Here is a 21,636-nt window from a genome sequence, read left to right as displayed (position 1 = left end):
GTTTGCTACGTTTCAGGGTAGCTCTGATAGCATTAACAGATTAATGGGAAACAGTGCAAAGTGGTAATTAAACCAAAGGCTTATGTTTCAAACCATGACAATACATCTGCATATTCAGTGTACAACTCCTTAATCCAGTCTGGCTTTAAAGAAGGAGTATATCCTATCATATTTGATGTTTCACATACCTGATCCAGGTACCTTTTCATATGCACTTCACTATTTTCCACTACAGAAGAAAAATAATGTGTCCTAGTGCTATTAATTGCTCATAAAAGAACCAATTTCAAATAAAAACGTTAATACGAAAATCCTAAAATGTCTTCTTTTTCATATAAATTCTGTCCATCAAGAGGAATCAATGAAAGCAAGCTTATAGAATTTGAAGGTAATAAAGTATTATGACTCCAAGTCTTTTCTTTTTTTTTTACTAGTTACATTGTAGTCAGAAAATTTTGTAAGGAACAGCTTACCTAAGCCAACTTCCTTCTGAAAAAATAAATTGGTGGCTCTTAATAATGGGTGCATTTAGAAAAGGCTTATATAAAACTTCCCTAACCTTCTTACAGAACAAAAATAGTTAAAACGTTTTAATTAATCCACTTTTCCTTGATAAATACTTCCTTTACAATGTCTTTAATATAACTCAACATTGGCTGCATCTTTCTTGACAGATGGTATTTCTTTAACTGAGAATGTCTCAAATGGTTAACATTCTTTCTAAAATTCATTTCCTTTCTGTGTAAGAAGTTAATATACCAGGGGAAAAAAAAGCAGGAATGTTTCATGCCATGTGGGATATAACAGTTCTAGAGTTTTGCTTTAAATTACCCCAATAACGTTTTTGTAGAAACATTATTAACGTGGCTGAAGCTTAACATTGGAAAAAGGAAAAACACTTGCCCACAACTTTGCTTCTCTCCAGGCCTCATTCCAATATGAACATTTCTTTTATGTTCTAGCTCTTCAGTATGTGCCTGATGGAAATCTGACAACTCTTAGTAAGGTTCATCTTAAGGGATAGCTATTAAGAAGAACAATCATCTAGTCAAGAACAAGAGACTGATGGGTCTATATCAAATAGCTCCCAAACCAGAAATGAAAGTTCTTGATAACTTCACTCTGAACATTAAAATTATTCAAGACATTGGAATTGGTTGAAAAGCATACCATAACCTTTCTCAAAAGTGGGACAGACATTGAGGTCTCACAGAAGAAGATACAACTCCTAAGGGTGGGCCACTCCTACATATTAACATCAAATCCCAAGTTCTTACAAGCTGGGAGACTTGTACCAGTTGCATGCAGAAGAACTAATGTCCCACATGCAAAAATCCTGGGAAATGTTATCTTTACAGAATATTGACGCCAAACAAAGGCACTTGCTCTACAGTCTGCAATATATACTCCCTGAAAGGGTTGTAAACCCATAGCTAAAAGGTTGGAGAGTTACAGCAGTAACAACGGTCTTTAAGTGATGAAGAAATACTTGCTGATAATTTCTCCTTCTTCTTGTCATGCTATAAGTATTAATTAAAATATTCCTCTTCTGCTAGATAAGATCATTTTCACTACTGCTGAAAATTTTCATTCTAAAACATTCCGCAGCCTGTGGAACTCTATATACAATATTTTGCAACTACTATTTTCCATTTTTTGCGATCTCCTAGCCAATGTGTCATTTTGTGATACTTCTAGTAAACATTATCAACTGTGTTAATACCGTACATCTTGCACTGAAATCCAAAGCTACCAGTTTCCCTAATTTGTTTGCTTATTTTATATTGATAAATAAATGACATGTTTCTAAACTTCAGCAAAATCTGTCCTAAATATGCCTTTTTCAGCTAATTCTGTATTTCAAGACACAGTGAGAGATGACGAAGACCAGAAACAATCTTTTTTTCTAACATGCGATCTCATTTTAGTATTCTGCTCACAACAATGATACCTTTTGTTCTGAAGCCAAGCTTAATTCTGCATGCCCAGCATTCATGATAACAAAGCTATGGACAATAGACACAATGCTAGTTTGCTTAACAAATTTTTATGGATGCCTTACAAGAAGTTAAAAAAAGCAGCCATATTTACCACCTCTACTTGCCACTGTCTACGTGTAAAATTAACAAGAATCTCAATACACCTGGGACCACAGGCAACATGGGAATAACTTAAAGCTTGCCTTAAAAAAAGGGAAGGGAGTATTTCCTATAGCCACTTCAGAGGCATAGTGCTGCTGCAGAAAGGTGATGGTCTGCCAAGCTGCAAAGGCAGGGAGAGAAGGCCGACTACAAGAAAATCTTACTAACATGTGACTGACCCAATTAAAGCTTACTAAATCCTCTAAACCTTTCATAAGGATCTTTAATTAAAAATAACTGCTATTAGTATATTTTCAAAGACATTCTACTGCACAAAGGTGCTGCATATCACATGATATCATTCTTCCATAGACGAGCCTACTGCAATTACTTTAACAAAACCCCCATAATTTTAGCTGTTTTCCCTTTAGACAGAAGATAATATGTATTCCTGTGTTATAAACAATCATTTTAGCAATATCCCTATTGTGACCAATCAAGCCACATTTGCTTCTGCCTATATTTAATTTCCATACTGCCATAATTACAGAGTCTTTGTCTCAATTTTACAGATCAGTCATCTCTCAAGGTCCTTCAATGACCTACTGCAATAAGAACACACAAAAAAAATATAGCTGTTTAACCCTTGCCATCTTTGCAGGCTTTTGTCATTCAAAAACTAAAAGGTGGCAGATAGGATAAACACACAGCTCTTTTACTCACTGTCAAAATCTGAATGAGATGTGTTATTCAGTTAAAGCATTTTCTTAAAGTGGGATTTTTTTTTTTATTGCTTAGTGGAGCTGAAACTGTTCAACATCTAATCCTGTATCCAACAGAGGTACAAACATAAATGCTTCTCAATATTTAGGACAGAGACAAGAGTGTTTCTTCAGAGTAGGCCTGAGATATAATAAGTATCACTGAAGAACATAACGACTACAGCTTTTGCAGATGACTTGGTTCTGTTAAGTTGTTCATGGGAAGGGATGCAGAAAAACACTGAAATACTGGAAGTCTTTTGCAATCTTACTGGCCTCAAGACCCAGGGAGAAAATGCCACGGCTTTTACATTCAGCCAACAAAAGACTCATATACCATTGATGACTGTCCAGCATGGACGATTAATGGCACTCCCCTTGATATGATTGAACCCAGGAGTTCTGAGAAATACTTGTGCCTATGCACAGACCCATGGGCAGGAATATCAAAACCAGAACTACTGGAGAAAGTAAAGGATTGATTACAAGTTGACATCTTGAAAGGATATGCTATCCCACAACTGATCTACTTGGCAGACCAAGCCAAAGTGAAAGCCATGTACCTGGAAACCCTTGACTTGGCAATTCGAGCAACCATCAAAGAATGGCTACACCTCCCAGTAAGTACGTGTGATGCTACCCTATATTCCAGCACTCAGGATGGAGGCTTAGGTGCACCAGGCTCTTGGGATTGATTCCCAGTGTGCAGGTCCAAAGGCTACACAGAATTGCACAGCCTTTGGACAAGATAGTACAAGCGGTGGCTCAAGAAGAGGGACTTGAGAAAGAATTTTTAAAACTATGGATTGCAGCAGGTGGGGATAAGGGAAAAGTTCCACCCATCTGGGACCCAAGAACAATAATGACAATATCTGAGGAGCCTGGCCGTGAGGAACCAGTCTTGGAATGGGAGATACCCACTCCCAGAGTCATCTTTCTGAGGCCCTGTAACTGGAGGAAATAGGAATTTGAAAACTGGACCAAGTTGGTTTCCCAGGGCTATGGTATTTCTAGCTTCAAGAAGGATAAGATCAGTAACAACTGATTAGAGTTTTATAAAGGCATCCCCCACAGAAAACTCATCACCGCATTACAGTTGAAAGCCAACATCTACCCAGTGAGAGAATTTCTAGCAAGGGGTAAACAGGAAAGTCAAATTATATCTTGCCCACACTGCCAAGCGGAGAATGGGTCCTGTGCACATATTACTGGATACTGCCTAGCGGTACAGGATGCCAGGATCAAAAGGCACAATCATTTATGTGAATTGTTGGCTGAGGCAGCAAAGAAGAAGGACTGGGTAGTATTCCAAGAGCTGCTGCTGACAAGTGAACAGGATGAACTATATAAACTGGACCTGGTATTTGTTAAAAGAGACCAAGCCCTGGTTGTCAACATCACAGTTAGGTATGAAAGCAAATTAATGTCTTTGGCAGATGCAGCAGTGGAAAAGGTTAAGAAATACCAACACCTAAAAGATCAAGTGCAGGAACTGACTGAAGTCAACATCATTAAATTTATGGGATTTCAGCTAGGCACATGTGGAAAATGGTATCAGGGCAACTACGAATTACTGAAAGAAGTCAGACTCTCTAGTTCCTGGCAGGAAGAGTTAGCTCATTGATTATTAAATTGAGCACTATTCTCTTCAGTGGACATATGTTTGCAAGTAAGAACCATTGTGAGATCTTAATGTTCAATGTATTGTAATATGTTGTATGATGATTTATAAATAAATCGACCCTTCCACTCTAAGGCTGAAGCCAGATGCCCCTGGAGCTGCCGAGGGCAACAAAAGCTTAGATAATGAGGGCTAGAGTAAGTAGGGACAAATTGAGGCTCAGTATCATGCTGTGTCACCATTCCTACCAAAAAGACAGTTATCACTGATCTTTACCAAAGTGGACAGGCTACCTATACTTAACCTAGAAAAAGAACATGTACAATGCCTACCTTTATTACAACGTAAGTAAACAAAAAAAATTCTGTCAAGAAATTTTTATACAAAAGTTAATATTCTATGTAAACTCTGGAAATTGTGATCTAAAGATACAACTATTTATGACAAAATAATGAAGTCCCTATTTTATAATGAATAGTAGACCCATGCAAACACTGGAAATAGTGGATAACTGTCAGGATTTTATTTAAAACTTGGTATTGAAGTGACTATTTAAACCTGACGTTCCTAATGAAAGAACACACTTCTCTGAACAAAGCCATAGTTTTGCAAGAGACACACCCTTTGACACTTTCAATGGTTAGAAATAGATGAGTCTGCAAAACACTTCTTGTAAATCAGACTAACACCCAAATATTTTTCTAAGGAAACTCTAGTGCAAAATCTCATCTCATGGAGTCAGGACAAAAATCATCTCATGGAGTCAGGACAAAAATCATCTCATGGAGTCAGGACAAAAATCATCTCATGGAGTCAGGACAAAAATCATCTCATGGAGTCAGGACAAAAATCATCTCATGGAGTCAGGACAAAAATCATCTCATGGAGTCAGGACAAAAATCATCTCATGGAGTCAGGACAAAAATCATCTCATGGAGTCAGGACAAAAATCATCTCATGGAGTCAGGACAAAAATCATCTCATGGAGTCAGGACAAAATCATCTCATGGAGTCAGGACAAAATCATCTCATGGAGTCAGGACAAAATGCAGTAAGACCAATCCTTTCCTAAAACAATCTATCCCCAAAGTTTAGAAAGATCAAACATGTCCAGAACATTACATTCCATCTTCCTAGACAGTCTGCAATTATTTGAGAGATTAAACCAAACCAAACACCCCCTTTGCAAATATGAAATGCATGCCAACTCCCAAAACATTGTTTCCACTATCTGATGATAAATTCCACATAATTAGTTCTCTGGCAGTGCATCATTTTTGCTTGTCCTTAAGGACAAATCTGCTGACCTGGGCAAGAGACCTTGAAAGAAATTTCTAAAACTGTTTTGTTGTTAAGGGAATTCACTAGTTGACAGATTTAGTGATGTTTTCACACTGAAGACAGAATACCAGAAGAAAGCTGCTGTCTATGCAGGAGGGTGAGAGGAAATGATTAGCCTTACCTTACCAGACTCTACAGATTGGCTCAATAACCTTGGCATGAGTACATTACCTCACACTTTCTGAAATGTTGTACTTAAGAGAAAAGGTTTTCTGTGAAGAGTTGTTGATTTTAAAAAAACAAAACAAAAAAAAAAACCCCAGACTGACTCCCAACAGGGACTTAACAGGTAAGTATTTCTTCTACGTGTTTTGCTCTTTAAGAAATCTTTTGTAGTTTTCCTTGACTTTACTAAAGGACCTAGTGATGACTTCCCTGAAGCACACAGTCCCCAACTCCAGCTGAGTCTAAAAAAATATACACAGCAGAACTAGGAACAAGCTCCAAGTTCTGACCATACGTTGAAAGCTGGAAGCCAGTTTGCAGCTTATTTCACTTTGAAAAGTTAACTTCCATAGATCAGCACATGGTCACCACTGTCTCCTGGCTTCTTCTTACCAGAAGAGCTAAAAGTTGTTTTTCAATGAGCACAAAACATGTAACCGCTATTCAGCGAGCTGAACGCTTGAGAAATTCCCATTGTACCACACGAATCTGGGTAAGAGTTAATCCTGTTTATGAGAAAAATCATTGAGTGAAATTAAAAAGTGTTTGTTTCATTTAAGTTTCTTAAAACTAACAGCACAAGCTGCAGCAATTGTAAAAAAGGTAAAGTTTACCAGTCACTGACAAATTTGCTGTTGCTTACTATTGCTATAGCATTATCAGTTTTTTCAAAACCAACATTCTTCACATTCTAGATCGTTAAAATCGCAGTAACAAGTCTGATCTTGAGAGCAAATGGAATTGATCAGCTGAACAGCTGCACGATTACTGTAAGATTAAATATTAAAAACTAGAAGGATCTAGTCCTTCTAGCATCTGAATAATAAAATAAAGCATCTGAAAAACTAAGTCAGGTTTCCTCAAAGTTCCACGTCCAAACGAGGACAGTATTTCTTTCTCTTCTTCATCATTTTCACTAAAGAAACAGTGTGTCAAAGCTAACCAGCACATCTCACATAAAAACGCACTGCATTCCATATAATGCAAAGCCACACAACTCATCTCCCTTTTATGACACTCGTCCTTATATTTCCCTGTGAAAGCATCTCATCCTACCAGCGGCCAGCAGAAATCATCTATCTGAAGAGAATTCTGCCGGGCGATTGACTCCCTTCATTTCTCAACACTCTGCCAACTGGAAAACTTTCTGGGTATAGCAAAGACCTTTCTTCCTGCATTTGGGTGAAAACAGGGATATAAGAATGGTAACAGTTTGGGGGGGCTTTTTTCTTTTTTTAAATACTTCTCTAGAAACTGAAACTACCAAATGTTTAGCAGTAATTCAGGGAGTTGGAATAGGCACCTGATACATTCAGTTCAGACTTATTCCCACTTCTATTTTGGGATACGTACAATGTTGAATATCCTCTACGCAAAGATTAACACTTGCTACACATACACTTACAACTTCAATTTACCAACTGAAAATGGTAACTATAAACTATACCCTGACTAAAAAAGTACAAGGCGACCAATGAAAACTTCATTAATCTCCAAAATAATGCTTGCAGGAAAGTCTGGAAGAACAGCAAGCATTTTACTTTGTTTTGATCTTTTAACTTAGCTGCATGATGAGTGGAATTTACAGTTTCTTTCTGAACAGCTACCTTTCAAACTTCAGAAGCACAGCATGAAGTGCTTTCAGTGGTTCTTTATTAGAAAGAGACTACTAGTATCAAGTCATATTTGAGCCAGTCTATAAACATTTTTTGCACATAAATTGTAAAAACACTTCAAAAGCATTATTCAGCTTAAAAAAAAGACTCATTTTTGCATACATTTTTCTACATAAGTTAAATCAGATTAGGAGAACATACTTTTTAAAATATGGCTTGAGCTAATTTTAAACATGGTCGGAAAAGTTTGGCCTACACCGATTAAAATCTATATTGAAATGAAAGGAAAATTTAACCACAGAAAATGTGCTCATTTTAGAAAAACAAGCATATCACTGCCAAAGTGCTATCCTAAGTTTAGATGGCTCTCTGACTAAAACATTATAATTATGGAAAACTAAAATGGATTTCTAAATGTTTCAAGATGAAACAGCCATTGGGTAATTTGCAAGATATGCAATTATCTTCTGAATTCAAACACATAATGCTAATACTTGATCTGAACAAATGCAGGCTGTAGGTCGTTGTTTATGTGGATACTGGGGAAGTCGATGTTAAAAATCAATACCTACACTAGATAAGAGTAACCATAATGAAACCTAGAAGCAGAATTAACAAGTGATGTGGAATTAATTACCTAGACATAAAGAATTTTCTTTGAGGGAAAAAAAAGGGTTTGAGTCTTATCTAATGCTTCTCCCTCTCCAAATGCTGATCAAGCTGAACAGAGGATTCTCAGCACTTCTAGCACTGTTAAAACTGCATCAACGACCATACAAGGCACTTCACACAAGCTCTGAGGTGCAGTGAGATGGTAACATTTTTACCTTCAAATACCAGAGTCTTCCTAATAGACATGAAGGGTCATGCAGCATATTTTGTTACTTCGTAATTAACATTTATATTTGGGTGGAATCATCATACTGACCATGCAGAAGTCAAAAGAAAAAAACCACACTAACCCCAAATCTGTATGTTCATTTCATGTATAACTATAATAAATCCAAATTTAAGTTTCAGTTACTTCAAACAGTAAGTTAAATCTTGATCTGTGACAACCGTTACCAGTTTGATGCAACTAATCGGATTCAGGAAATCAGAATAATTCCATTCTTGTCTAAAAATCATGGTTGTGTGTATTTGTCAGTACCTACACTACCTGCTATTGCTTGTCTTTGATTTAGCAAGAGAAATGTATGGCTTGGTTGTGTTTTATTTCTTGTTCTGCTGTACAAGCCTGGATGTTTGGTTATATTTTGACTCTTCTGACTACAACCAGCTGTGTTGTTTCACTGATTTGGTGAAGTAGTACAAAAGTATCTATCATTCATATATTAAAGCACCCAGGAACCATGAATATGTCTGAGGAAAAAGTAGTTTATAGGAACACTTCCATGACTCAAACAGTAACTTTATAAAAGACTAGAGCATTTCCAAGAAAAATTATTTCTCTTTCTACAAGCAATGCATGCTTCATATACAATCATCAGGCAGTCCATTCATTTAGCCTTCACGGCACCTCTGAGGCTGCCATCAAAAAAGAAGAGCAAATAGATATAGATTTTTTTCAACTGTAAAATATGCTGGATGCCTTAAAAACAATAAAACCACCAAAAGCTCAGTGAGAAATCACTTGAGATTAAGCAATACCTTTCAGAACCACTGGAATGAATGCAATACCTGCTCCCTTGATACCTAAAATAACATAAATAGCAGATATTATACCAAAGGATCCCCCCCAAAAAAAACCCTCAAGACTCATGTGAGCTTTAATATCGCAGATACAAAGTCTTGGAAAGGCATGTTTAAAAGCAGCAAGATGAAGAAACCTGTTTTATTTCAAGGAATACACAGTGGGGGTGGGAATGGAACCCAAAACCAAAGAAACCCACAAACTAAGCCTGCTGACAGATTAAAGGCAAATTTATTTTCTCAAACTCATGAAAGGATAGTATGTGAACCAAGTGGAGCAATTAATTTTGTATTGATGAGAAGAGACTCCCCCAGTTATGAACCCCTGATCGTGTAAGAAACCCCAATACAAACAAATCAAATTAAGTAAATTGTTTATTACAGCAGAACAAGTTCACAAGCAAACTAATTCAGCTAAGAGGAAAAGCCTAGGAAAAAGGAGAGACATTTTGTCTGCGTTTCAAGAGGTCTGCTAACACTGCTCTCTTGCATCTCGTGGTGCCCTGCAGCAGCAACAGTGGTCTTTATAATGCAGAATTGTCTTTCAGGAGCGATTTACTTTTCGGTCAGGTCAACAAAAAGTCTCGTAAAACCGAACTGTGAGCCTTTGCCCACACTCAGCAGACACTCGTTTCAAAAAGTCAACTCTCTAAAGGTTCCATTTTCCCCTCTCTTAGCTCGAAGTGCTGACCAAACACCACACATGCAACACAAACAAGGCAGCTCTCCTCAGTCCATAGCTGATAAAATGTTAAACACGACTATGGAACTCAATACCTCATACAGAACATGAGGAATCTTGTCTGTGCATTCTCAGCATCACAACTTTAAGATACAAAGGAAGAAGGAAGGAACAACCTTGAAACAAGACTGTAAGTGGAAAACAGGAAAATGAAATAAGGAAAGAAAGAAGGACAGAGGAAAACAAAGATCATTCGTAAACAATGACCAGGTAGGAGAAAAGTATAAACTGTGACAAAGACCCTGCATGTCCAATAAGCTGGAAGAAGCAGCCAACAAAAGGAAAAGGTGTGTTTTGGCAAAGCAGAGGTGGGGGTGGGGGGGAGGGGCAGCATCAGATTGAAGGACAGGACAAGCAACAGGAAAGAAAGGGAGACTGCCTAAAGAAAAATTAAAGAGAGAGAAACAGGGAGCAGTCTTGGACAGAAACAAATAGAAAGCTAGCAGAAGGACAAGAGGATTTATTTGCACCTGAGACCGTTCAGGTGACTAGGAACCTAGCCTGGCATTATTAAAAATAGCTGCTGCTGAAGTAGAGACTCTGCAGGAACAGATGAAACAAATGACAGCCTGCCACCTGAGCAACTGGAGAAGGGATTTGCTGGATCAAGTAACTCTAACCCTGCTAAAACCCCAAGTGGATCTGAAGATGACACCTCATTACACTTTCAATTTTCTTTTCAGATTGCTTTTGTGAGGAGGGTAGGGAACTCCACGGAAGCAAAACTCATCAAGACTGAGGATCTGGAAGATACCAGAATCAAGGTTTCCCTTTGGTTTTTCAGTAGGATACAATATTATTTTTCCTTCGAGATTCCTGCCTCACTGAGTTCACATGGTGGACCAGCCCCTAAGATCTAAATAAGGCTTTGTAAGAGACTTCCCTTTTTCAGCACCAAAGGTCTTTGGCAAGAAGTGAATGCAGAAAAGACTCTGGAAAGACGGGAAAGCTCCTTCACACGCTTATACTCCCTTCACTCTTCCCACATGTTCCCTACACATGGCTGACTTTTTTTTAATCCAATCTTTTCAGTAGTTTTAAGTGTAGTCCTCATTTTCTGAATGACCAATTTGAGGTTTGGTTTCTCAAGGTACAGTTTCGCATTATACTTAACCCACAGTTGGTTTATATTAGCACAGAAGGAGAAAGAACTTTCACTCATATCAGAGCAAACACTCAGTAGAATAGCTTCCGACAGAAAGCCACCCCCATAAAAATGTTACATCAACTGTCCATACAACCATCCAACCACTAAATCTACTACAAAGAGGGTGGTAGTGACCCATGGCCAGTGATGCCAAAGGAGTGAGACCACTCTTCAAGCTGCAGCCCACACACGGACCAAACCATACATGTATTCACACTGTTAAACCGCACTTTGATTTGCTGAGGAGCCAGATAGTACAGCTGCCACTGAAGCTTTGCATTCAGAGTATTAGATAATACTATAAAATCTGATTACAGAGTCAACCAACTCATTTCAGAATTCTGTGTTCAATTTAAGATATACTTTGGTTTTCTTCCTTTTTTATCCTAGTTTCCCCATTTGTAAAGTCAGAAGAAGGGGGGGGGGGAGACCATCTGTTAATCTCTGTGTTACAGTAGAACAAGTTTGTTCTTGAGAAACATTAAAATATTGCTGTGGTAAGTACTACTGAAAAGTCCAATGGTCCAAAAGCAGAGAGTGGGTGGTGTCTTCAAAACAAGAGACAACTACTATGAAGTTAATGGGATACAGCAATACTTAACAATCAATAAGCAAAATAAGCTACCCGTTATGCGAGCATAGTCCACTCCATCCACTAGCGTACGTGGAGATTAAGCACAAGTCTAGTGACAACCAAGTATGTATCACAATGAATACACGTAAGCACCAATGTAAAGCTGCACACATAGTTTAATTCTAGCAATTATTTTTAGCTCACAGCTTTCTGAGGCCACAGTTATGTTCTGAACAGCCTGATAGTGAAAAGTTCCGATACTCACCCTGCACTTCTTACACAAGAGGCCTTTCAGGTCAAAGTTTAGCTATGCCAGAGGGCAAATTTAGCCAAGACAGCTGCGTACACGCCAAAACCAACGGGAGAAGCGACAACTGACACAGTAAACAGGGAAAACCATCCAGCTACAGTTGGCAAAAACTGACTTCTGCGTATGTGCAAGTCGTAACAAGAGACACTACTTTTCCCGAAAGGGAAGATAATAAGGATGAGATTATAACAACATGCCTCCGCTTATTCCCCTAAGTGTAGTAAGAGTAGCAGTACTGAAGCCCCGGTTTCGGTAACGTACACGTTTGACACGCACTGAACGCCTCCCCGGACAAGCTCAAGCGCTCTCCGCCCGCGGCTCCTCGTCTGGCATCGCCGCGGCTCCCGGCCCTCCTACGGCGCGGCGACCATGCCTGGGGAGAAACGTGAGGAGGGTGAGCGCGTCCAGCAGCCCGCACCTCGGCGAGAAAAACCCGGCAAGGCGGCGGGGACCCCGGGCCCGCAGCCCCGCCGCCAGCACCGCGGCCCAGCCCGCCGCCCGAGCACCCCTGCCTGCCCTCACCTGAGACGGGGCAGCGCCGCGGCGGGAGGAGGCTCCGCTCCGCTCCCCTCCCCGTCCCTCCCCGCCCCGTCCCGTCCCGCCCCGCTGCGCTCAGAGAGCCGCCGCACCGGGGAGCGCGGCCGCGCCGCCAGCAGCGCCCAGCGTCGCCAGGGCCGCCGCCATCTTCCCGCTGCCACCAGCGACCTCTGTCCCCCAATCACTTCCGGTCACGGCAGTGAAGCCGTTGCCATGGCACCGCTCCCGGCCTCCCTTAAAGGGGCAGCAGCCACCTCACACCGGCACGCGCACCCACTCCTTACACCCGCACCCACTCCTTACACCCGCACCCACCCCTTGCACCCACCCCTTACACCCACGCGTGTGGGCGACAGGCCTAGGGAGCGACTAGCTGGCTGAAGGAGCCGCGGGCCCGGGAGCAGCAGGCCCTGCCCCACCCTAGGCCTCGCCACTGCCCTGGGGCTCAGCCCTGCTCCCCCAAAATCCCAGGCTGCCCTGCGGGGCCCCAGCCAGAAGCTGGGGCCACGGCATGCCTGGAAAGGGGGTTTCAGCTGGGCCTTTTGGGGTGCACAGAGCCATGCTGCTGCTGTGGCCATGGGGCAGCCAGTGGGAGAGGACAGCTTCAGGCACTCAGGAAGAAAAAGCACTCGTCATAATTTAGTTGTTAGCTAAAATGAGATAGCAAACCATCAGCCCAGCAGTGCTGTACAAAGGGGAAACCCCTACTACTCTTAGTCACGGATTTTGTCATAAAATAGCGTGTCAAGTGAGACAGAAAATGATCGTGACATGATTTCCACTGCCATGAGGGGATGATTTCTCTTAACTTTATCTGGAACCTGCAATATTTTCAACTTGTATTGCCTTACTGCCGCTCACTGTTGATACTCTTAACCTTTTTATACTCTTTCCACATGTATGTTTTTATAAGGTAAAAAATCTGGTGAAACCCCCAGTCCAAGAAGGAAAACTCCAGGGAGTTTTAAGTAAAGTTTTATGCTTGTGTAAAACCAAAGAGAGTCCATGCCTGGCTGACTCAAGCTGTTGGATTAGGGCCAAAGCAACCCAGGCTCTCTTTCTGACCCCACAACAATTTCACGTGCATGGGCAAACATGCCCCTCTGCAAAACTGCTGCAAAGTACAAATACCAGGGCAAAACCTGGTGCCATATCCATTTAGGGATATGTTGCCCCATAGCCACTCCCCTGATGGGATCCCTCTTTTCTACCGTAGTTAGTTTCAAGGACAACATTGGCTCTTCTGAAGTGCTTACCATCATTCAGTGAGAATTCACTGCCTTAATAAGTACCTTTGTGGAGCTGAGAATCATTCATCAATTTGGTCAATACTTGAAATAAAAAATTAGCAAATGAGCCTTCTGGGAATCTCATCCTAAAAGTCATTAAAATGTTGGAAATTTCATTGTTATCCCTTTTTGAGGGATCATGTCTGTTCATTCAGCCTGGAGAAGTAGCAGCTAAGGGAGGACTTAGCTGTTGTCTTCTACTGGTGGAAGATTATTGAGAAAGTGCAGCCAGACTCTTTTCAGAGGTGCGCAGCAAACAGATGAGAGGCATTGGTCCCACGTTGCGCCAAGAGAAACCCCAATTAGATATGAAGAAGGACTTCTTCAAAATCAGGATGACCAAGCACTGGAACAGGCTTCCCAAAGACCTTGTGCAATCTCAAAACTGGTCTGGGCAAAGTCTTCAGTGAAAGTACTGATAGCATCCTAAATCCTTCAAAATGACTTAGCTGAAGAGATGAAGACAGGTCCCTTTTAGATTGCACAGTCCCTTGTGTCAGGAGGCTGGTTTTGGGTCATTCAGCTCACCTGGCTTGTGCTAACTATAAAACAGACATTTAGTCAGACTTAGTCAGCAATGTTCCCCCTCTAGGCAGCTCCAAAAAGTGACCCATTCCATCCTAAAATGGATGTCTAAGAGAGCTCAGCACATGGGGAGCTGAAATGGCTGACTTTGCTAGCAGTCTTCCTGATGAGATAGTTAAAGCTAAGTGGAATGAATCCTCACTGGTGCCTCCTCAATATAAGGACAAGAGGAAGGCAAACTGCAGCATTTTAAGTAACTAGGTGCAAGACCTTAGGATGAAAGAAATAACATATGTAGAATGGCTTCGAGGGGAACGTGTCTTGGGCTGTCAGCCATTGATCCATGGCCAGGCTCCTGGACAGCCTCAAGAGTTTGAACAAGAAACAGGGCATCTGCAGTGATGGCATCAGCAGTAGGCCTCCTGGTACAACTCTGGAATGCTAAATGGAAAGCTGTCCCCAGTTATTATACTGCTGTTGTATAGGAAGGTGAGGGAGGTGAAACTGCAGTCATATCTACACATGGCTTTTGGTATTTGTAATGCAGGAAATTCATGGCTCTTTTCATTAGTTTGATAAACTGATAATGGACAAAAATGCATATGGCTAATTGTCTCTCATGTTGAAGCTCTCTGTATGGAAGAAATCTATGCTCTGATGGGTTAATAAAATCTTGAAGAAGATTTTGTAGCTGAGTAAGGATCTTTGGCACTTGAGCGCGTACCTCTGAGAACTAAAACACAGGCCAGAATCTTCCTGCAGCACACTCCCTGCCAGTGAAGTGCAATCACTTCACTCTCCCTATCAGTGTAGTAGGAATAATGACGCTTTTTTTTCTTGCTGAGAATGCTGTCAGGAAATAGTCATCAAAGTTTGTAATTTGATGAGAAAATGTGAAACACTATACAGCTCTCCTTCTTAAAACACCAACCCCTGGCTATACAAACTTCCAGTTAAGGTATTTTACTTATATATGTGTGGAGAACACAATTTACTAAGAGAGATAATAACAAGTAATTGTGTTCCTGTTTTCCTTAAGGACCCCAAAGCAATTTTGTATTGTTTGTAGAGAAATAGTTTTCTCTATCACATTGACATGCAGCCAACTGAAGAAGAACATGACATCGTTTCAACCATTCACCATGGCATTCTGTTAGAAAATACAAAGGAGAATTTAATTTTCAGTTGCAACTACACAGTCAAAGTAGATAAGCACCTTGTGCTTTACAATCGTATACTTAATGCTTAACTTGCGTGAGGTGAGTTAGTATAACCGTTTTGTTAGAAAGCAAAAAGTCTGCTCAAGAAAAATACAGGCATTCATAATGCCCCTACAGTTTTTATGAAAGTGGAAAGTACAATTTCTACAGCCAAAGACAACAGTGAGGGAAAGAAAAGAATGTTCAGTATTCAGCAAAAAGGAAGAATCCGGCTGACTGGAAATGTATGTGCATTTCAGAAGGCTTTGTTAAAATAATATTAAGGTACTGGCTTTACCTCCACAAAAATAAAGCCATTTGAAGCTGAAGTCAAGCTTTCAACATGTTTGAAATAAAATAATACAGATTTAATTTAGCCACAAAACAATTCCTGTGGGGAGAGCTGGAAGCAGCAAGGCCTGATCTCCAACAAACTTGTTCCCGGTATCCCTCAGCCCACCTCCATCCCCACTGCATTAATTTCATCTCCTCCCCACACCAAGGACGAGAGCCCCACAAAGCAAGAAGCAGTAGGTGCAGGTTGGACAGTGAGCACCAGCTGCCAAGAGAAACAACGATGTTTGCTCTGTGGGGGCATGAATTTACTTCTCACTGCTCTGGCGTACTGTCTGTATTAACAGATCCTGTAGGAACATGATTTTTCCTGAGACTACTGCCCTTCCATCAAATTTGAGTGAAATTCATCAAAAAGGTTCAACAGCTATCGGAGTGGGACTTGCAGACACACTGAAAGCCAGTGTGACCTCGTACCTCGTAAGCAATAGTCATGTGGAAAAAACAGGCTGAAAAGATAAAGACTGAAGAGCTGATGGGGGGGGGGGTGTTTGTGTGGAGGGCACAGAATTAAAACCTTTCTGGAAGGGGATGAAATTAAAAATTATTCAGACTTTCTAGTTGTGCTAGCACCTGAGAAATAGAAAGTGAAAACAGGAAATGAGACAAGCTACAATCCGTCCACTGACAGGACTTGGAAATGTATGGAATGAACAATTTGAGATGTTGATAGTAACACAGGAAAAACAAGTTTTTTGGCTACAGCTGGAGTAGGCTTTACAAAACATTTTTAGTGCTATGATTTGCAGTGGGACCCTTCCATCCACCCTCTGTTGGTGTAGCTCACCTGGATGACAAGTGGCATCACGGAGCTCATCACAAGCTGCTAAAAGAGTGGAGACAGAGACAAGGGGAAAGCGTTTCAAACCAGTGTCACTAAGAATACAGTATGCCTAAAACATTTTGGTTTTTAATCACTATTGCTTAGGTCTGCATTTTACTCATAGTCTAAGTCCTTGTGAAGCCTCTGCCTGAGCTGAGGGAAATGATAGACCATGTGGCACTCAAAAGGAAAGAAAAGATAAGCAATACGGAAAATATCTTTAAGCAGCCAGTCACGCCTCCCTAGAACTGCCAAAAAAACAGCAGAAAGAAAACTCGTATTCGCCTGTTCCTTGCAAAAGCCTCAGTCACTTGAATGAGGAGACTCTCAAGGAGCTTTTGTTGCTAAATGACCTGGGCTGTGCTTGCATCAAAAGATTTTCAAATTGTGACCCACAAGCTACGTATGAGTCTGCTGTTCACAGGGCTATTTCCATCTTCTAAATCACATCAGAATGTATTAAATGCTTTCCTAATGGTCCTATGCCATGTAAACAATTGCGGGCTTAACCCCTGAGACATTATAAAGTGGTAAATTGAAGGATTGGGAAGAAGAGGAAGAGGAAAGGACTGTGTGACAGGAAGGGAAAGATGAGAAGGGATCATAAATGCAAGAGGTGGCAGGTCATGAGATGGTCTCCCCAAAGACCTCCACCCCAGAGAGCAGTGCAGATACCATCATCAGGGCCTCTACTGTGCTTTCCACTAAAACGCTTTAGGATGGCTCTGCCCTAATCCCCGTGCTCTGCCCTAACACTCCTTATATAGCTCATTTGCCAAAACTGCAGTACTCCATATCCACCTGGATTTTTCCTCTCTCGGATTTTCTAAGCAAATTTCACTGCCTGTGAGAAGAGCTAAGTTACTTGATGTCTAGATCATTCACCTTCTCGCCTTCATTTTCCTACTTTTCTGCCAGGTTCGAGATAAGGATATGACAAGTCCACATACGGATTTTCACCTTTCCATCTGCTTGCAAAGGAAACCAGATATCCAAGCCCACATGCCTTCTTAGGTGTGGAAATTTGCTAACTGTTCATAACATGCCTAAGCTGCACTTCTTAAATTTTTTCAGAAACAGCAGAAGTAGAGAAATGGCTGTGACTCAAAGGGTATCAGCACAGCAGTGAGTAGAGATTACTGTCACCAAATGAAAACAGGGGAGGCAGTGACAGCATGGAAAGCTTGCACTGATTTAAGCTGGTATAATATTTCTGGTGCCAGTAAGGTAGGTGTATATCTCTGGAGATAGACTAAGCTCGTTCTTATGCACAGCGCCATGAACAGCAAACAATAAAGGCCACTGTTTACTGCCCTACAGATATAGTAACTGGCACAGGTGATATAATGGATTTAGCTGGTTTGGGAAACACTATGAGTTTAAATGTTTTTGCTATCAAATTGAAAAGGCATCTGCAGGTATAACCATGAAACGCAATTCAATAAATTACTGGGTTTTTTAAACTCCCCAAAGCTAAAGAGAAGATGGATTTAATTCAGAAATGTTTATTTGATTTAGTTGCTATTTGGTTCACAGGAGACTCCCCGCAGGGGCAGTAAAAACCAAGGCTGCCTTTTTTATAGTGCAAAGATTTTACACAGCAGTCCTCTCCAGTCTTTTTAAACATGCCCCTCTCTTGTTTCAAATAGTAAGAAATTCCATTCATCATGACTCAGAAATTTCAGAGATGGAAACGATCTATTAAGCCCTGCAATCCATCTCCTGAGCAGTGCAGAATTGCTCCCTATAGTGCATTCATATTTTTAATATTTTGTCCATCAGGTTTATAAGGTCACATTACTGAAGTGTTTTAAATCACATTTCATGTTTGTGTAAACAAATAAGTGGTTGTTGCATTTCGGTGTAATTGCTCTTTCCCAGACAATGTGTATTGCACAAGAGAAAGGAGGCAAGCAGTAGCCAGGATAAATGGCAAGTGCCAGTGTAGGGGGGGTTGTTTTGTTGTTAAATGCGATCAGTGGGCCTCCAACCATCCCTCTTTGGAGAACGGTCATTCTAGTGTCAGTCATTAACAGTTTGCTGTTGGTCACTTGGGAACAGCATGTTTCCTACAAATTGCTTTTATTAGTCACCAGTTCTTGTCTAAATAATTGGCTATAAGAGCGAGAGAGAGACTGTGTTAGACAGGAGTTAACAGGACGGCAGAATGTATGGGCACATTGTTATAAGCCACATACTTTACATTTTTTGAATGCCAAAAAATTGTGGAATGGGCTCTGATCTCTTTTACGCTGGGGTCAGGCTGGAGCTGCACCAGCGAAATCTAATGGAGTCGTTTGAAAAGCCAAGGCTGATGGACATGAGATCAGTATCTGGCAGCAATATAGGAGAACATTTACTTGTCTCTGAAATGCAGTCACCTCTGGCATGAAACCTGGCAGCTGTTTCAAATAAAATGGTAAGGATGTGGACCAATATCCTTCAGTAAATGAGGAAGAGAAAGAGGAGGAAGAGCATGGAGGAGTCTCACTAGTTTGCACCCTTCGGATTCCTGTCACCAGCCCATTTAGTGAAAGCTCCTACGCAGTGTTGTTAGTTCAAGTACCTGCTGTTTTGACAGCCTTTTATCTCACTGAAAATAGGTGTTTTGGCATGACAGAAAATAAAAGGAACAAAAAAAATTAACTTGCCTACTAAAAAGAAAAAATGCTGTGGCAGAGAAAGCAGGTCACGGTCAGTGGCACATCAGCAACCAACTAGGTCATTCTCGTCAGGAGCTTCAGTCTTCCCACCATACCATCTGGATACATTCCACTTCAGGTTACTACCTGACTGCTCTTCTGGTCCTACTACAACTGGTTTGTGAAAGCTGAGCCTGAGGGAGTGTGGGGGCAAAAGGTTACAAATGTCCTCCCGATAAAACTCATGTCATAGTTACACGGAAATAACTAAGTCTGTTGTTGATGGGTACTTTAGAGATGCCAGAAAAAGGGGCTTTGAGGTCATACAAGTCATTCTGGAGCCTCTGGAAACAAATATTGAGACTCTAATTCAGGCATGTTCAACAGAGCTGCTGAGAGAGAAGCAGCAGAACCTTTGAATCCAAAGCTGCCGATCTCTGGACCAATGTAGAGAGGACTGGTTGGTTATTCCCCAAGGTCTGGGTAGGACCCTGAGGGGGATACTGGGAAACCGGAGCTTAATTATGGTGGTCACAGGAGGAGGCAGCAGCACTGGGACAATGGATGGGGGTCAGATTGGGGACAGGGGAGCTAGCCTTACGTAAGCCATTTCTCAAAGTTACACAATGGAGAATAGTAATAACACTAATGCACTTTTATAATGTATTCCTTCAGAGATTTAAAATGCTTTGAAAAGGTAAGTAAATATTATATCATAAGGTGGCAGATGGAGAACCCAGAGCAATGAGGAAATAAGTGGCTTCCTTGTAATGGTAGGGAGAGTCAGAAGTGTGGTGGGGAGCAGAAGTAAGGCCTGTGGAGCCCTCTGAGCACTTGGTCATGGCCTCTCAACAGCTGCCTGGGTCTGCTGGACAGGAGGAAAGCTGGCAGGTTAGGAAGAAATTTTCCCTAAATCAAGAAACAAATCAGAACAGGGAAGCACATTTTTCAAGATGGGAAAAGTTGTTTGGTGAAAACAACAGAGAAGCCTTTTGGGTTCCCAGCATTTTATTACCTTTTCTAGTGTGAGCCAAAGGATCCTATCCAAGTTTCCAGAGATTACTCCTCACAGGAAAAGCAAAGCCCTAATAAAGGACATAGCAATTGCACAGTAAAAACAATAACAATAATAAAAAGATGTCTTTTTGTTTAATGACCTGGACAGATGCAGGCTGATGCAAATAAAACATGTGATAACAAGCTCCAGGAGACAGGTCACATCTGCAGGGGCTTGTCAGGCCAAGGCAGCAAAGGGACACAGAGTGAGGTGCTGGTGGAGAGCAAGGAAAGGCAGCCCTCCCAGTAACACGCACCTGCCTGTGGTCTTTGTGGTCAAGCTGCTGTTTGTCATCTGTGCTGGTGATGCTCAGGAGTTTTCTGTCCTCCCAAAAAACTGTTCAAACCACTTGTTGATTTCCCAGTGATAACAAATGCGCCACCTCTCCCTACTACCTCCCTGGGCTGGACTAGTCCCTTCAGGGTTATTGTGGGGGGAGCATCCTAACCTTGGGAGCAATCACTGGATGCAGAGGGACCTCCATCCTGTGGAGGATGTGTTCTGTGCCTTCAAGCACGTCTGCCCCATGTAATGAGCACTGCCACCACCCCACTCATCCTTGGCCATAAATTGCTGCGTGCTGAGGACAGCCCCTGGCTGCCGCTGTGCTGGACTTACAGCTCTTGGTCCATTCCAGCTGCTCTGCCTCCACTCATCACATACAGCTGCCCTCTTTCCCCCTGGGCCATTTATTGTCCCTTGACAGGCAGAAGGCCTCCCTGCCTGTCTTTGGGTGGCTTCAGCTCATGTGCAGCATCCCCGGGCAGCTCCTGTGCCATGTGTCCTCTCTCCTGCCTGCAGTACTGCTGTGAGCAGGACAGGCTGTCCAGGAGAAGTTGTAGCTGGAGTGATCAGATTATGTGGTCCACGACTTTCCCTACAAGACAGAAATTGAGCCTTCATCAAAAACTCAGCTCTCACTCCTCCTGGACTGAAACAAGGGCTCAGCTGTGCAGCCAGAGGTAATGTTGTACAGATCTGTAGAACTAGTCCTGTGTTTTCCATGTTAGTTTAGATTTCAGGAACATATGGGAAAATGTATGTTCTGTCATATGAAATGCAGTAACTAATAAATAATGATCTGTATTTCTCCAGCTGCAACATTTAGCAACTGTTTGTGACTGCACAGCTATAACAGGTCAGTGAGCAGCCAGGTGCTG

At 41.5% G+C, this 21,636-nt stretch overlaps 1 protein-coding gene across 2 annotated transcripts in view; it reads right to left on the bottom strand.

Annotated features, from left to right (window-relative positions):
• LCLAT1 (lysocardiolipin acyltransferase 1) overlaps positions 1-12,757 on the bottom strand; it is a 121,434-nt gene extending 108,677 nt beyond the window's left edge. Inside the window, exons 1-2 of one of the 2 annotated variants that reach the window (XM_075088693.1) lie at positions 12,573-12,757; positions 12,248-12,423 (exon numbers count right to left, since the gene is read on the bottom strand). The gene's annotated coding sequence lies outside the window, so the exon portion shown is untranslated. The remainder of the gene's footprint in view (positions 1-12,247; positions 12,424-12,572) is intronic. The other variant, XM_075088692.1, reaches the window with a different exon arrangement.
• Positions 12,758-21,636: the final 8,879 nt, after the last annotated feature.

The sequence above is a fragment of the Phalacrocorax aristotelis genome, chromosome 3, assembly GCF_949628215.1.
Source record: "Phalacrocorax aristotelis chromosome 3, bGulAri2.1, whole genome shotgun sequence".
NCBI lineage: Eukaryota > Metazoa > Chordata > Aves > Suliformes > Phalacrocoracidae > Phalacrocorax > Phalacrocorax aristotelis.
Note: the sequence above shows the minus strand (reverse complement) of the source record. Positions and strands in the feature narration are given on the sequence as shown.